The sequence below is a fragment of the Panthera leo genome, chromosome D3 (assembly GCF_018350215.1).
Source record: "Panthera leo isolate Ple1 chromosome D3, P.leo_Ple1_pat1.1, whole genome shotgun sequence".
NCBI classification, from domain to species: Eukaryota; Metazoa; Chordata; class Mammalia; order Carnivora; family Felidae; genus Panthera; species Panthera leo.
Window position 1 is genome coordinate 65,705,156 of NC_056690.1, and position 15,144 is coordinate 65,720,299.

The 15,144-nt window shown below is 40.9% G+C and overlaps 1 protein-coding gene across 9 annotated transcripts in view; it reads left to right on the top strand.

Annotated features, from left to right (window-relative positions):
- SLC14A2 (solute carrier family 14 member 2) overlaps positions 1-15,144 on the top strand; it is a 431,742-nt gene that overhangs the window by 19,075 nt on the left and 397,523 nt on the right. For 5 of the 9 annotated variants that reach the window (XM_042910439.1, XM_042910429.1, XM_042910428.1 and 2 more), the window contains 2 exons: positions 10,379-10,583; positions 11,330-11,462. The exons of 3 other annotated variants lie outside the window; for them this stretch is intronic. The gene's annotated coding sequence lies outside the window, so the exon portion shown is untranslated. The remainder of the gene's footprint in view (positions 1-10,378; positions 10,584-11,329; positions 11,463-15,144) is intronic. One more of the 9 variants, XM_042910431.1, reaches the window with a different exon arrangement.

The following is a 15,144-nucleotide window of genomic DNA, read 5'->3' on the forward strand; positions in this document are numbered from 1 at the left end:
ATTTTTGGGACAGAGAGAGACAGAGCATGAACGGGGGAGGGGCAGAGAGAGAGGGAGACACAGAATCGGAAACAGGCTCCAGGCTCCGAGCCATCAGCCCAGAGCCCGACGCGGGGCTCGAACTCACGGACCGCGAGATCGTGACCTGGCTGAAGTCGGACGCTTAACCGACTGCGCCACCCAGGCGCCCCTCCTTATTTTTTTAAAAAAAAATAATGTTTTATTTATTTTTGAGAGAGAGAGAGAGTGAGAGGGGAGGGGCAGAGAGAGAGAGGGGGAGACACAGAATGTGAAGCAGGCTCCGAGCTGTCAGCACAGAGCCTGACGTGGGGCTCAAACTCACAAGCCTCGAGATCCTGGCCTGAGCTGAAGTTGGAAGCTTAATCTGCTGAGCCCCCCAGGTGCCCCCACAATTGTTTCCTTCTTAAAGGACTTTCATAATTTTTTTAAGTAGGTTCCATGCCCAGCATAGGGTTTGGACTCACGACCCTGAGGTCAAGAGTTAAATGTTCTGCCAACAGAACCAGCCAGGTGCCCCTATAAAAATGTTTTTACGTTTCTTTTTAAACTAAGGAGGGGAAGTAACTTTAATTAATTTGCTCACCCATTTACTCTTTTTCTATTATCTTATATTTGGACTTAGCTACATCCCTGTGATGCCTTGATGAGGACACTAAGGTGTTGTTAACTGGGTCTTTGTGTGTGCACATGTGCTTAACATTTATTGAGCACTTACTTTGGTTTGTGTTATTTATGTTTCAAGCATTCTTTCTTTTAACAGTCTCAAAAATTCTTGAAGCAAATATTATAATGCTTGTTTGAGAGCAGATATAAGAGCTCAAAGAGGTTGAGTGACTTGCCTGAGTGTCACTAGAGGCAGAACTATAGTGTTTGGCCTCCTGAAAACTACCTGCCCCTCTGGTCTTTATCTCCTTATAGGTCCAGTGAATGGTCTCTCTCCTTCCTTCCACCTGCAACACTTGGCAAAAATGACTTTCATTTCTAGTGTAGAAAATGTCAAATTCAGGGCATCTGGGTGGCTCAGTCAGTTAAGCGTCTGACTTTGGCTCAGGCTATGATCTCATGTCTCATGAGTTTGAGCCCTGCATCGGGCTCTGTGCTGATAGCTTGGAGCCTGGAGCCTGCTTAGGAGCCTGCTGTGTCTCCCTCTCTCTCTCTGTCCTTCCCCTGCTCATGTTCTGTCTCTGTCTCTCTGAAAAATAAATAAACATTTAAAAAATCTTTTAAAAGAAAAGAAAATGTCAAATTCATTGCATGAATCAAAGACATTGACTAAATATCCAAACAGGCCTAATAACCACCAGAAGATAAGAAGGATCCTCACTAAGGCCAGATCCTGGAATTGAAATAGAAGAAATAGCATAAACCCACCTGTGGAAATTCAAACAATATGATTTACCAGCATGTCTTGATAACTCAACTGAGGTGTGGTCATTTTAAAGAAACAAGAGGCTAAAATCAAGAGGCATTTAAATAGGTCCTAATGAGCATCTATATTAATGTTTTTCTGCTCAGGGCATTAGCTGTAGTTTGATCTTTGGGTTTTAGATCAAGGATTCCATTGACAGACACTCACACATGCATGCACACATTTGAGGGTATATTTTAATAAGTCCTCATTTGATTTTTAATCTTGCTTTTATTCCATGACCACTTTAAAGTGTTTTATTATCACATATAACATATTTCCCCTCTTTATTCTTTTTCTTTCTTTTCTACTCTTCCATTTCTTTTTTCTTTCCTTCCTTTACCCCAATTGTTCCATTATTCTTTTCATCTCTCACCTTTAGTTTTCCTTCTTCATCCTCTTGCTGTACTCATTGCCCCTTCTCCCTGTTTTCTAAATGTACTTTCCATCTCCCTGATCTCCAAAGGTAATCAGTGGTAAATAGGGTTAAATCAAGGCTGTCCATTGGAGACCCACTGCACAGTGCTGGTCTGGGATTGCGAAGTGGTCCAGAAGATCAAAAGGGCTGACTCCTCCTGAACTTATCACAGAAACTTGTCCTACAACTGAATCTTCTAGATAGTTGCTTTTTTGGGTCTGAGACATCGTTGGGAGAAAAAAGTGTTATCTTTATAGGTCTGTTTCCCTGAACTGAAAGCCAGTTGTGAACATTACTGGAAACTTTGAAGATGAGATGCCTGAGGCAAGCTAGCTGGGAAAATGTGTAGGCCCCATGAGAAATAATATTCACAGCTCTTCTGAAAGGGTTAGTGGAAGGCTACAGAGAGAGGGAAGCCTTAGGAGATTAAGAGAAACAAATGGTCATCTCTCCTGTAGCTGATGTTCTCACAGTTCTCTTTCCCTGTGCCTCTATCCCTCTGTCTGGCTCTCTCTTCCCACACATACGTACCCTCCCCATTTATGCACCTGTGAGCTAGCTTCTGAGTCTTGGTGCCGCAATCACCTCTCTTCTATGAAACACAGACAGGTGCGTAACAGAGCTCTCCAATTCTGGATCCTTCAGGTCAGGTCATGGATGAGATGGTGTTAAAGAATAAGCTTTTCTTGTCTGATGTTGTCAAACCAAATGTTCATGCAGACAGAGGCTGTATGTGCTTTCATACAATGAAGTCAGAGTAATTAAAGAAAACTTCCTGTTCTTTCCATATCCCTCCAGAGATACGTGATCTTTTATATTGCAGGTGGGCATTGTTCTCCCACGGGGGTGCTAATCTGAAGCCAGTCATTACTAAAATCAGATCATATCCTGGTATTAAACAGTGATCATACTGGCTACCTTATAGAGATCACTGGCTCCATGCCAAACTCTCTTTAGGTGCTTTGCTTACATTATGGAAAATTTATATGAATAGTTCTGTAAGGTACAAATATTTGTAGAGCACTAGGTATTCATAGGAGATCATTATGAGTGAGTGACCCTGCAAAAACAAGGCTTCTTTTTCAAAATGGATGTCATTGTCACTCTCCTCACCATCTTCCGCAAAACATTGTCAAGTTTGGTCAATTCAGGGCACTGTGGAGCCAATTGTTTGGGGTTTCAGTGATGTTGAGGCACCTTCTCTGCATCTTCTCCCACCCTGGCTATGAGCATTTCTGTATCTAAGACACCTGTATTGCCACCTGGTCCTCAAAACACATCTCATCACCAATAACCTACCAGAAAGGCAGCTGACTCACAAGGTTGCATGGCTTGTGCCTCTTAGAGCTGGATCTGGAGAAATGAAGCTTTCTTGGTTTTCTTTCAGAAAGATAAATCAGGTGGGAAGGGAGTAGTTATGGGAAAAGGTGAACAAATTAATATGCATAAAAATATGGGGGGAGGGGAAAAGGAGGAAGAGAGGAACAAAGTGGTGGAAAGAGGGAATTCAAGTTGCAAAATGTACTTGGCCAGAAGGTAAATTGCACTGATAGAACCTTGTCAGGTATTGTCTGTGCTTTGCTGGCCTCCAGCTGGGCAGCACTGGGTAAGTCACTTAATCACTCTGAACATATACTTGTCTTGCCTCTAATGTCATTCACCTTTTCCCTTTTTCTCTCTCTGTATGTTAAATGTTGGTGTTTCATGTTCTGTCTTTCTACATCCTCTCTTCTCATCCTTCAAATTTTCAGGTTTTCTCTGGTTGATCTTACCCACTCCCTTGGCTCCTGCTATCATCTTTCTGATAAAAACTCATACACAGGTGCAAACAATTAAATGTGCCTCTCTTTGGCACAGTGTGACTATGCCTTTTAGGACTTTTTTCCTACTTATTAAAAACTTGGGCAGTTAAAATGGACAGGTCTAGGGTATTTTTACATAAACTACATTGGGAATGATGGTTCCTGAAATTGGCTGTGTAGTGGGTCAGTATATAAAATGGATGCACTGTACTGGGCAATATTGTTGTCACAACAAATGATTGGAATCACATAAATATCCATCAATAGAAAAGGAGTTGATTATATTATGAAATAAAATGCAGACATTAAAAACATTATGCTATAATAGTACAAAGAGCTGACATTACAAAGACTGACCATCTCAAATGTTGGTGAGGACATGGAGGACCTGGAACCTTCATATGCTGCTTGGAAGGAGTGGCAAATAGTATATTCATGGTTCTGCACTTTCTTGAAAAGGTAGCCATACATGTACCATATTATTTTGACACTCCACTTGTTAAACACTCCAGCACATTTGGATTTAGTAGGTCTGAAGTTGGTGCCTGGCATCCAAATTTTGAAAAATCTCACCATGTGCTTCTGTTGTGTACTTCTGGTTGAGAGACACTGTCCTTAACCTAAAGCCTGTATCACAGTACCTTGCACATAGTAATTCAGCAAATGTGTGCAGAAAAAGAATCAAAAACAGACTTATCTGGTGAAGGTAATTAGGATTGGGATCAAGACTTTGGACCAAGGTTTGTCTCTGCCAATAACTAGCCAATGACCCAACTCAATTGCTTAAACTTTTAGTACTTCATGTTTTTTTTTCTATAAACAGAGGGTGGGAAGGGTAGGTAGAGCAGATGATCTCTGAAATCTCTTCAACTCCATCATTCTAGGAAAGAGTGTTTGTGATTCAGAATATAAAAGATTATAAGATCATACACTGTGAAGTAAGGCTGAGAAAACTTCATAATTCATTTATAGACAAAGAAGAATCTTGCTTCGCGATTCTTGCACTGTAGTCAAAGAACTCAAACTATCTTCCCTGTCAGAAGAAAATTCTTCCCTTGAAAATGCATTCTGGGGGGTGCCTGGGTGGCTCAGTCGGTTAAGCTTACGACCTCAGCTCAGGTCATGATCTCACGGTTCATGAGTTCGAGGCCTGTGTCAGACTCTATGCTGACAGCTCGGAGGCTGGAGCCTGCTTCGGAATCTGTGACTCTCTCTCTCTCTTTGTCCCCTCCTCCGCTCATGCTCTGTCTCTGTCTCTCAAAAAATAAATAAACATTAAAAAAATTAAAAAAAAAGAAAAGAAAATGCATTATGATTCACAGGATAGGTAGTATATTAGTTTCCTAAGGCTACCATAACAAAGCCTACCACAAGAAAATTGTCTCCAAATACAGTCACATTCTAAGATACTGGGAGATTAAGGTTTTAAAATATAAATTTGGGAAAACACAACCTCTAATAGGTAGGTAATAGAGGATCTGTGCAAATGCAACCTCTACCTACCTGTAATGGCAGCATCTCTCCTGGTCTGGAGCTTAAAGAAACAGAGAAGCATTATTAACAGAATAAAACATTAAAATTTTGATGGAGGAAACATGTATCTCTTGAGCTCTTTGCTTTGTTTGATACATCAGCCTTCTTCAGAAGGCCCTGTTATTGATAAAAGCTATTTCCACAATAGAAAGACCTTGGTCCCCATTGCTATCAGTAATGGGAATTATACCAGGGGTGCCTTGAGCCTCACACCAAAGTCTGGATTGAACAGACTCTATCTTTCTTTTTTTCTTTTTTCTTTTTTTTAACTTACATCTAAGTTATTTAGCATATAGTGCAATAATGATTTCAGGAGTAGAATCCAGTGATTCATCCCCTACATATAACACCCAGAGCTTATCCCAGCAAGTGGCTTCCTTAATTACCCTCGCCCATTTAGCCCATCCCCCCACCCACAACCCCTCCAGCAACCCTCAGTTTGTTCTCTATATTTAAGAGTCTCTTATGTTTTGTCCCCCTCCCTCTTTTTATCTTCCCTTCCATTATGTTCATCTGTTTTGTATCTTAAATTCCACATATGAGTGAAGTCCTATGATATTTGTCTTTCTCTAATTTTGCTTAGCATAATATACTCTATTCCCATCCACGTTGTTGCAAATGGCAAGGTTTCATTCTTTTTCATTAATACTGTATTGTATGTGTACACAACATCTTCTTTATCCATTTACCTCTTGATGGACTTTTGAGCTTTTTCCATACTTGGCTATTGTTGATAATGCTGCTATAAACACTGGAGTGCATGTGCCCCTTTGAAACAGCACACCTGTATCCTTTGGATAAATACCTAATAGTGCAGTTGCTCGGTCATAGGGTAGTTCTACCTGTAATTTTTTGAGGAACCTCCATACTGTTTTCCAGAGTGACTGCACCAGTTTGCATTCCCAACAGCAGTGCAGAAGATATCCTCTTTCTCCCCATCCTTGCCAACATCTGTTGTTGCCTGAGTTGCTAATTTTAGCCATGGACAGACTCTATCTTTTTAACTCTATATCAGAATCATAGATTTTTATTTTATTCGTGAAAAAAAAATGAGAATTGATTGTGTTATAAGAGAAATCTGAAGATTTGAAATCACCTAAGATTGGGATAGTAGAGAGATGAGGAGAAATTTGGGACCACAGAAATTTGAAAGCATACAAGGACCTTAGAAATGACTTATGGCTTTGTTTCCTAGACTTTTTGCAGCTTACTACCAATAATTTTTTAACAGGGGTGTCTTTTAGGGTTTCTGATTTTGCTTTGCCAAATATAGAGGTTTAAAAAAAATAAAGAACGTATTAACAGGAAAAAAAAAATTGAAGGACAAAATCTTACACCCAAAAAAGTCATATTCATTTAAATTGAATATCTGGCCTTATTAAAAAAACAAGCAAACAAATGCAAAATAACTTGAACATCTTCACCTGAACACCTTGCTTCATTCTGACAAGAACTCAATCACAGATCAGGAACAGTCTATAGAGTGGTATTTGTGACTCCTGATGTTCTACATCAGTGTTGTTCAAACTTGACAATGTTCAGGCTTTCTATAAACCCAATTTGAGAAACATTAAAATCAAAGCTAGTTATTGTCACTTTATGTTTTACCTAGGTGCCAACATACTCAAAGCAATTTGACACTGAATTATTTTTACAGACAAGAGAACTCAATGGAAAGAGAGCAAAAGGAATTAGGAAGTATAATTGGCTATATGTTTCCTCCATTTCTACCGATAGGCTAAAATAAGGAGAGGCATTCAAAAAAGATGAGAGTTGGGGTGGTCAAGGAGCAAATCCGTGACTGACGGAATTAAAAAGGTTCAGTTCTGCCACCCTATAACCTTCTGCTTCAGTTTCTAATTCCTTCCTTTAACCCAACTTCTCATATTGAACATCAGAATCTCCTGTGGGACTTGGGGGAACCTACCCAATTTCTGACTCCACAGGTCAGAGTGGGGCCCAATAATTTGTGATGATAATGAGTTCCCGGTTGATGCTCCTGCTGATGGCTGGAAGGCCACACTGTGAGAACCTTTGTTCTAACACAGTCTGATAAGCGAGCATCCCAATGGCCCAGTATCGAGAGGTAGGAAAGAGCAAGTATAATGATAAGAAACACAATGGAGAGAAGACAGAAAACAGACCAAGAAACATATCAAAGCAAGTTCAAAGAGATCCACAGATTTGGGAAAACGAGCACTGTACTTTTATACAATACTTAAAGTATTTGCTATTTGAAATATGTTGGATGCTTTGAACACAGACATTCATTATAACTTTAAAAGTCAAATGACTGCATAAAAAAAAAATCTTAATTTGAAAGCACAGAACCCAGGCACTTTAAAATTTGGTGTGCACACATCATTTTCCATCAGCAGCTGTTAGGAGGATAATTAAGAATTAAATTTTCATTTAATCATTTTCAGATATGAATATACTTTCCCTCTCCCTCACCCTCACCCCAAGCCATTTGAAAGATGCAACTGAACCTCTAGCTCCAGATCTTATCTTTAGAGAATAAATAGATTTACTTCAATTTTGTAAACTCATTAAAGTGATTTAAGAAATATTTGGTTTAATTTCTATTTCCCAAATTAAATTTTCATAGTGAATAGTTTTGTTGTTGTTGTTGTTGTTGTTTATTAAAGTTCTCATGTGCCTGAATGGGTGAGGAAATTCTATTCCATGCCTAAAAAGAAATATGAGCAGTTCACATCCTATTTGATTCTGTGTTGGAAATTGGTGGAAATCGGCAGTAGGGGGAAGTGAGGAGGTTTTGTAGGAGAATCACAGATATGAAACACAAGAAGGAACCCTACAGGTCACCCAGTCCCACAGCTTCATGTCACAGGTGGGGAGTCCTTGGCCCAAGGTCACACAGCCAGGCAGTGTGTTTCCTGACACTGTAACCCAGGTTGTCTCATTTAGAACCCTGGTGCTGTTAGCTGGGAACATTGTCATGTCCTTGCTTTTGTCAACATCCTAAGACTTTGGCTTGGAGAGACACAGGAATGTGGAAGAGCTTGCAAGCAACCTGAAGACAAGCCCTGGGAATGTCAGTCACTCAGCATTTCCTGCACAGGACAGTGACCAAGCACATTGTAGACCACACACAGACTTTAATCAAATGAGCTGAGATGCTTAAAATTTGGAAAGGGGCCTTGAAGGGAGGAGGAGAGAGAGAGGTATAAATACTCACCATCCAACTGTGCAATTTGGCCAAGATTTTGTTTCCATATACTAGGAAACACTGGACCTCAATTCCAGTGCTTTGAAGGCCTAAAGGCAGTTGATGGGATTTTGCTTTTTGTCTGGGAAGAATCTAAACTGCTTTATCTCTGCCTTTGAGGAGAGAAATTATTCCATTTGAACATTCCAGCAATTCAGGTGAAAATGTGGGCGGAGCCTGAGCGGTCCACATGGGCCTGGATTTCAGGGCTGCTGAAGGCTGGGGTAGGCCAAGTTCTTGCTGTCCCAAAGAGGCTGATGATTCTGGCAGGCTTGAGCCAGACCTTGCCAAACCAGAGGGCAGGGCTTCCCACTGCTTCCCCAGAGCCGGCCTGGGCAGCCGCCCACATTCACTCCGATTGATTCCAGCTGTGTGGTGCCATGCTGGCCAAGTCGGCCGCATTAGTAATGCTATCTGAAGGGACAAGGGGGCTTCCGTGCAAGTGCCTGAAAAAGGGACACCCTGCTTCCCTCCATTGCCCTCTTTTAGCCATTTTGCTGATTCTCTCCCCATACTCCCATTTTTCACTTCTTTTCCTCCTCTCTTTTTCCCATTCCCTCTCTTCCTCTTTCCATCTTTATCGCGCGCCTCACACTGTGCCACCCTTTTTCTTTCCCTCTGCATCCTTTATGGCTCTCCCTTTCCGTTACCCAATCCTTTCCCTCTCTCCTCTGGCACCCTCAATCACCCTGATGTTTCCTCTTCCCAGCCCTGCCTCACATTCCCTCTAGCATCACAACGGAGTTAAGCTACAGGCCTTGCTCCTTTAAAATAAAGAGATCTTGGTTTTGCACAGCTGCAAGCAGGATTGAGCAAGACTGTACTTAACAGCATGGTTTTTTTGTGGCCAAAAAGGAAGAGTGTGCTTGTGCGTGTTTAGTAGCTTTGTCCAGGCTTTCATTGTCCAGCATTCAAGAGCAGATCCTTAATTTGCTGAAGAATCACAGCCGAATAGTCAATTTGCTTTAAAAGACTCTTGATTTAAGCCTTCTGAGAGCTCTACCTCTGGCTGTGGTTTTGGAAAGTGATTGCCTGTCATCTCAAAATGTTAGAGTAAACAGCGGGTCTGCTCAGCATCATATGTTTATTTTCCACAGTGGCATTTGCTAGGTCACGTGGTGGCCATTTAATTTCCACGACTGACATTCCACAGGTCTGAGATTTCATTCCTTTGGGAGTATTTCAAATACTTGTGGTTTTAACCAAGATGAAAAAATGTATATATTTAAAAAGAAAACCCATATGCCACCAGCCCCAAACCCCAGTCAGTGGTGTCCCTGGCACAGTCTCATGGGCAGCTCCTCTGCCCTTCACATCTCAGATGCCTGCAGACACAGGGAGAGTAGGAAGGCCCAGATGCCTGCCTTTGATAGATCTTACAAGACTAAGCCCTTTGAATTGACTCCAGCCTTAGACTTGAGTATTCGTTCTATTTTTGACTCCTGACACCTGGCCTTATGCATCGAGGAGCTGGGAGATGGTTGTATCCTGAGTTGCAGTCACTGCTGGAGGAGGCTGAACATGTGCCCACCACCGTCCCCCAGGACCCTTGATTTTCCCTGGTGAAGAGACTGGTGGTACCATCTATCTAAAATTCCCTAAATTTCAGATAGTGGAGGACAAGAGGAACAAGTTCTTATCAAAGTATTTGGATTGTTGATCATTCACTGGGAGTTAACGTAAAGCAACAGGAATAGTTAGAGAAGCAATGGCTGCTGAATAAGAATGAGGTTTCAGAGATAAGGCCAGTCCAAAGCCACATGCAAAAGAAAACCAGAATACATCACTTTCATTTCAACCACCCTTTGAACTCTTTGAGTTCCATTTGAACTTGGCATCTCTTCATGATCTTCCAACTGCCTAGAGAGCTCCCAGAGGTATATCCTGCTAGGGTCAAAAATGGCTTTCAGCGTCCTGCCTCTCCTTTTCTGTTTATCTTACAAGTTCATTTTCTCACTTCCTCTTAGCCTGTCCTGCAAGAAACTGATGAACTCCATTGAGTGAAGGCATCTTAACTGATTGTGCTTCTTATTGCTCTTCTGGTGCAATAATTTTATTTTAAGAAAGGCCAAGTTACCAATTGTGGAACTATCATTAAAACATATATCGGAAAGTTCAAATTCAGCAGGAAGCTTTCCATCACCAGCTGATGACTAAAATAAGAACCTAACGGTTAGTAGCCTTTATTTTTCAAAGTTACTTTTCTTGACTATCTAAGTAAAGTAAGAGGAAAGAGTTAAAACACAGGTATAGCATGAAATAGGGATTTGAAATGTCGGCACTGGAAAGGCCTTGAATGGAAGGCCTCCCAAATATCATGTATACACACCTAGAGAAAATATCAGAAATTAAATTTTAAGGGTGCCCGGGTGGCTCAGTCAGTTAAGCATCCGATTTTGGCTCAAGTCACGATCTTGCGGTTTGTGGGTTCGAGCCCCGCATGGGGCTCTGTGCTGACAGCTCAGAGCCTGGAGCCTACTTCAGATTCTATGTCTCCTCTCTCTCTGCCCCTCCCTTGCTTGCATTGTCTCTCTCTGTCTCTGTCTGTCTCTCAAAAAGAAAATAAACATTAAAAAAATTTTTTAAGAAATTAAATTTTATTAGATCCTGTTACTCTTGCCTTCTTTCCTCACACTTCCCCCAATGTTTTCCCAAAGGCACGTCTTCTGAAAAGTTAGCATGTGGTCGGGGTGGGTCTCTGCAAAGACTGGCAGTGATAGCACATTTTCAAAGAGGTAGAAGGTAGACAATAAGGTGATCACTGCATACAGACACATTGACCCTAAAATTGTCTCATAAAATTGCATTTCAACTTAGGAAGTTAATTGTTCCAGGGAAAATGGAAGCTGAAGAGTTTTAGATAAATCAGATAAAATCTTTTTAAATGTCTTCCTTTAACGGTTTCTCCTGTGTTTCAGGTTGAGTTAAGCTCCCTAACTTTTGTGTTTGCCAGCGGATGAGATACATGTATTCCTCCTCACATTCCTTTGTGGCCCTTTTTTCATTAGTGAGATGGAGAATGACACAATTTTAAACTCTCTAAAATTGCAGGTGAGCCGATGGCCAGAGAGAAAAGTCAGTATTTTACTTGTTTTTAATCAATCAATAAAGAACTAATAATTACATTAAAATATGCAAATCATTTGAAATTTTTTAACAAAGCACTCACAATACAGTTAATATTTCCAATTGATTTTATTGTTGCTGTACAGTCCTTGATTAAATTCAGAGTACTTATAAATTGGAGATATCTCACCTTTTTTTACTCTCTTAGAGTAAGTTCCTTGATGTGTGCTTTATAGAGGAAGTCTAAAGTCACTGTCTTATATAGGAACCAAGGGCCACATGGGTATGATAAACAATCTAGTTGGTCTGTGTAAGTATCTTTATTTTTAAGGGTTTCTCATATGTTGCAATGCTCATGCACATTTTTATATGTAAAATTCAGAAATTACCATATATTTCAGCCACAGAACCCCCTCCCCTGTATGAGGAAATACTTGCAGTACTAGTGTCTTCTGAATACACTTTGGGAAATACTACTGTTAACGATAATAGTAATAATAGCAGTGACAGTTGCTACAACTACAACTAGCTTTTACTGAGCACATACTATGTGCCAAGCACTGTTCTTAGTATTAACATGTATTCACCCATCATCCCCATCATTCTATGACAGGTACAGTTATGGTACCCAAGACCTGAAGAGCATAAGTAACTTATCTAAGGTTCCCAGCCATTACATTTGGGAGGTATGATTTGAACAAGGCTGATTAACCCTACTTGCACTCTTCATTCTTTTTTAAAAAAATTTTTTTAGGTTTCTTTATTTTTGAGAGAGAGAGAGAGAGAGAGAGAGAAGGAGAGAGAGAGAGAGAGAGAGAGAGAGAGCAGGAGTGGGGGAGGGGAGAGGGGCAGAGAGAGAGGGAGACACAGAATCCAAAGCAGGCTCCAGGCTCTGAGCTGTCAGCACAGAGACTGATGTGGGGCTCGAACCCACGAACCGTGAGATCATGACCTGAGCCAAAGTCAGAAGTTTAACTGACTGAGCCACCCAGGTGCCCCTCTTCTTCTTACATTATGCTCCCACTACTCTTTCCTGTGACAAGAGGTTGACAATGGTAGAACACAGTGGCCGAGAGTATGAGACCCTCCAAGGTAGGAACTTGGATGCCTAGGAGGTTCCTGCATCTCACATATCACTCCTTATTGCTTTCTAGTTAAAGAATTACCCGGACTTAGAAGGAGGAGTGTATGTTCAATGTTATTTCCTAACGAGGTATTTAAACCTCCAAAATCCTAACACCATTGCAGAGTATTCCACAGCACAGAATTTAACCCCAGATTTTCTCTGCTTTCTCATGGATTCAGCTGTGTAACTCTTGATAAGCTGTGTAAGTTTTGTCTTCTCAACTGGACTTTAAGCTTCTATGGCCAAGAACCTTGTCTAATGCTTTTTTCCCACATAGTAAGTGCAAATCATACTGATCAGTTGATTTGAATGGCCAGATTAATAACCATACTCTTATTCATTGCTGCAAAATCTATTTTTGAATAAAAGCATCCACATGGTATTTTGCTATTTGTGAATACTTCAACAAGTGCAGAATGCCTTGATTCCCATGACAGCCCAGTGAGGAAGATTTGGATTGTCTCTCCCCTTCCCAAAGATGATCACATATATAATTTGACCAAAGTCATGGAGCAAAGTTTGAAGGTGGCAGAACTGAGACACAGTGCAGGTTGTTCAAACCCAGACCTTGTGCCTCTCTCAGCTGCCATATCACCACAAATAAGTGGAGTGTCTTATTTTGGAGTAGCCATTCTCTTTGCAGTATGCCCAAGCATGTGCACACTAGCACACTCACAGGTCAGTTCATCTCAGGCTACATTGCTTTCTATCTCCCACACTTTCTCTTCTTAGAATAGAAGCCTGTGGTTTTGGCCCACCAGAGTTAGGCAAGGAAAGAAAGGAGAAGAGATTTAGAGGACTTCAGTGCTAATGTTTTGTCATCTCCTCTCCCTTTCCCACAGGGTGGGGAAGTACCCCTTTCATTCTGGGACACTTATTTAGGGTCAGGAGAATAATAAAACTTCTGAGACTCCTGAAACATTTCCACTACTGAGCCATAGAGGCAAAATGGGAGGAAATAATATATTGGAGAGAGATGGCAGCCAGGGTGGGGGGGCAGCATTTGGATAATTCTTGAGCAAAATCATTACTGTTTGCAAAAATGAAAGGAGTCTGCAGTACGCCCAAATCTATGGGACTTTATTTCATACAAATGGCACCATAGGAATGATCATAATGATAGCAACAGACCCAGGATCCCAACTTGGCTGCCTCATGTTTGGCCAGAAATAATTTAGAAGTATGTAAGTGGAAGAAACACAAAGAGAAGGAAAGGTGAAGAGTAAAGATAAGAGTGATTCATAAATTGAAAGATGATATTTTTTTTCTTCTATGGAATAATGCATTCAGTAAGGAAACAAGTACATCTTCAAGGGCACCGAAGGAGCACTGCACTTTAGATATTGAAAATGGAAGCATCAAAAAGAATGTGGCCAAAATGCTTAACAAGGAGGGTGATATTTTATTTCTTTAGTAATTGCCAACCATTGAAGCTCAAGTTGACTCTGAATATGTATTCTTGGAAACAGGGACAAAAGAACATAAAGAGATAATCTGGGAAAGTGGATGGCAGGATTTTTTTTTCTTCCAAACAAGAGGAAAGAGAAGGGCAGAGTACAGTCAAAGATTGAGTGTCGGGCATGCTATTTCTAAGTTTGTCTTCTCAGACATGGTGCTGACAGGCGATTTTTGGTGGAGAGGGATGGGAGGAAGAGATGTCAAAAAGCTAACGACTCCCACAGCAAACTCTGACAGAGTTCAGGAAAGACCAGTTCTAGCACTAGAGAATTTTCTATTTTCTAAGTTTGTTTAAATATACACAGATGACAAGTTGGCCCGAAGCAAAATTGTGAAGTAAGAGAACATTGGCTTTAGGACTTTATGAATCAATCAATCATTGGATATTTATTGAGCAACTCCTGTGCACAAGGCATCATGCTGGGGAAGTCTGAGCACATGCCACATGAATCCCTGCCCTCAAAAAACCTACTGTTTAGTTAGGAGGGCACAAGTTGCTATACCCAGAGGAGATAAATAATATTCCGAATAGTGTCATGAAGTACTGGGAAAAACAATATTAATGTAATGTTAAAAACAAACACTATAGTGTTTACCATGTTGCAAGATTAAAAGCTTTACAAATATTATGTCCTTTAATCCTTACAACAACCCTACGAGGTAGGTTTTGTCACTACCCTTATGTTATAGCCAAGGAAATTACAACACAGGAGTATGCAGTGACATTAGAATGGGAACCAGGCAGTACAAACCCAGAGCCTGGAGACTTAACCACTACACATGCCACCCCTTGTAAAATACCACTATGTACAATGAAAAGTAAATGAATTAGACATGCGATAAATGCAGGGGAACTCTAAGTGAGGTCATGCCTCTGTCATTGCATTGGTCCAGACTCTCACTGTGGCCTTTGAGCCCAACAGTGACCCTGAGAGTGAGGGAGGCAAGGTCACTGTTAATCATTTCTGGACAGAAATGATTGAATAACTTTCTCAAGGTCACATCATCAAAAACAACAATCTGATGAGCCAGAGCTAGAATTAAGGTCCTTGCTGCAAGTCAGAGCTTCTGACTCTGGGGGGA